This window comes from Orycteropus afer, unplaced genomic scaffold (assembly GCF_000298275.1).
Source record: "Orycteropus afer afer isolate SDZICR_OR568_19922 unplaced genomic scaffold, OryAfe1.0 scaffold00043, whole genome shotgun sequence".
Taxonomy (NCBI): Eukaryota; Metazoa; Chordata; class Mammalia; order Tubulidentata; family Orycteropodidae; genus Orycteropus; species Orycteropus afer.
In genome coordinates this window covers 9495815-9498737 of record NW_006921630.1, presented here as the reverse complement: position 1 = coordinate 9498737, position 2923 = coordinate 9495815, and the positions used below count along the sequence as shown (strand labels likewise).

General features: G+C 38.2%; 1 pseudogene; it reads left to right on the top strand.

Moving 5' to 3' along the window:
• The first annotated feature begins 141 nt into the window (after positions 1-141).
• Positions 142-2923, top strand: part of LOC103194310 — a 5218-nt pseudogene continuing 2436 nt past the window's right edge.

Sequence of the window (2923 nt, the reverse complement as noted above, 5' to 3'; positions counted from 1 at the left end):
GACACTGATAAGTTTTATGTGTGCTTGTTGCAAAGACTGTGTATGAGTCTGGTATAATTTGGCTTCCTGAAGTTCTGTCTTAGCAAGAACTACTCTTGGAGAGAAAACTAAAATTATAAGGAAGCCAGAATTTATTTTTACATGGTTGTCAGCTCACTTACCAATATGGACACCTTTCCTAACATTTGTCCTCCTGCAGGAGACAGTGGCCTGATTAGTTCTCAATCTGAGTTCCAAAAAATGTTATTGGTGAAAGGCTACGATGTGAACATCATAAAACAAATTATCAGATTCTAAAGCTGAACATTCAGGGTCACAGGATGAATATATAAATTCACAAAATGAACTCAAGCAACTGTTAAATGAAAAGGAAATTCACCAGAAAATTTCAGCTGCTGCTTAAAGAGCTGAGAGAGGACTTAGTAGAAAAAACTAAAGACTTGAAGGAAATGGAGCTACAGTTGTTAACTGCACAAAAACTGAAATTGTTAAGAGCCCAGATAGAAGAATTAGAAACTCCAATGAGAGAGTATTTTTGGATTCTGGATGAAGAAGTGGCGATGTATAGAGCTGAATATAATAAACTGTGTTATGCATATATATTTCTCAAATCAGAATTTGAACAACAGAAAGAATAATTTGGATGCATTTTAAAAGAAAAAAATAAAATACGAATCAGAGATTTCAAGACTGGAGAAAGATAAAGAACTACAAAACCAGATGCTTAGTGTTGATTCCACAAAAGACAACAAATGAGTGGAGCAACTTGTTGGAGAAAAAGTCCATTTATGTCATAAATTAAAAGGTTTAGAGACTGAAGTAGCAAATTTAAGGGCTGAAAAAGAGAAGTCTGGTAGAAAGTGTCCAAAGAATATAGGTGCAGCAGTTGGCTGAGATGCAGGCTACAGTTAGAATTATAGAGGCTGAAAAACAGGTAAACTACTGTCTCAGTGTTTGACAAAAGATCTACAATCAAGCAATAAACAAAATATCTTTTAATTAGTAAATTGCATAAAGCTAACTGAGAAGTACTATGTTGTTGTTGTTAGGTGTTGTTAGGTGTTTTCGAGTCATCTCCAACTCATAGCGACCCTATGCACAGCAGAACAAAACACCACCCAGTCCTGAGCCAGCTCCATGATTCTTGCTATACTTGACCCCATCGCCACTGCCACTGTGCCAATTCCATCTTGTTGAGGGCCTTCGCCTCTTCCATCAACTCTCCACCTTACCAAGCATAATATCATTCTCCAGGGAATGGTACCTTCTGACAACATGACCAAAGTATGTAAGACGAAGTCTGGCCATTCTTGCCTCCAAGGAGCATTCTGGCTGTACTTCCACCAAGACAGACCTGTTAGTTCTTTTAGCAGACCACGGTACTTCCAGCATTCTTCACCAACACCACAACTCAAAAACATCAATTCTTCTTTGGTTTTCATTATTCATTGTCCAGTTCTCACATGCATATGAGGCAATTGAAAATACTGTGGCCTGTGCCAGGCATATCGTAGTCCTCAAGGAGACATCTTTGCTCTTCAGCACTCGAAAGAGGTCCTTTGCAGCTGATTTGCCCAGTGCTATATGTTGTCTGATGTCCTGACTGTTGCTTCCATTGGTGTCAATTGTAGAACCAAGCAATGTGAAGTTTTTGACAACTTCAATCTTTTCTCCATTTATCATGATGCTGCCTATAGGTCCAGTTGTGAAGATTTTTGTTTTCTTTATATTGAGATGTAATCCATACTGCAGATTGTATTCTTCAATCTCCATCAGTAAGTACTTCAAGTCATCCTCACTTTCAGCAAGCAAAGTTGTGTCGTCAGCATATCACAGGTTATTAATGATTCTTCCTCCAATCTTGATGCCATGTTCTTCTTCACATAATACAGCTTCTCAGATTATTTGCTCAGCATATGGATTGAATAAGTATGGTGAAAGGATACAACCTTGACACACTCCCTTCTTGATTTTAAACCATGCAGTGTTCTCTTTTTCTGTTCAAACGACAGCCTCCTGATCTATGTACAGGTTCCTCCTGAGTACAATTAAGAATTCCCATTCCTCTCAATGTTATCCACAACTTGCTATGATCCATACAATCAAATGCTTTTGCATAGTCAACAAAACACAACTAAACATCTTTCTAGTATTCTTTGCTTTGAGCCAAGATCCATCTGACATCAGCAATGATATCCCTTGTTACATGTCCTCTTCTGAATACAACTTGTATTGCAGCAGCAATATACTGCTGCAACTGTTTGGGAATTATCTTTAGTAAGATTTTACTTGTATATGATATTAATGATATTTTTCAATAATTTCCACATTCTGTGGGATCACCTTTCTTTGGAATGGGTACAAATATGGATCTCTTCCAGTCAGTTAGCCAGGTAGCTCTCTTCCAAATCTCTTTGCATAATCGAGTGAGTGCCTGCAGTGGGGCATCTGTTTGTTGAAACATCTCAATGGGCATTCCGTCAATTCCAGGAGCCTTGTTCTTCACCCATTCCTTCAGTGCAGCTTCGACTTTTTCCTTCAGTACCATTGATTCTTGATCATATGCCACCTCCTGAAATGGATGAAGATTGACCAGTTATTTTTGGTACAGTGACTCTGTGTATTCCTTCCATATTCTTTTGATGCTTCCTGCATCATTCAGTATTTTGCCATAGAATCTTTCAATATTGCAACTCGAGGCTGAAATTTTTTCCTCAGTTCTTTCAGCTTGAGAAATACTGAGTGTGTTCTTCCCTTTTGGTTTTCTAACTCTAGGTCTTTGCACATTTCATTATAGTAATTGGCTTTGTCTGCTTGAGCTGGTCTTTGAAATCTTCTGTTCAGCTCTTTTATCTTGTCATTTCTTCCATTTGCTTTAGTACTCTTCACTCAAGGGCAAGTTGCAGAGTCTCTTCTGACATCC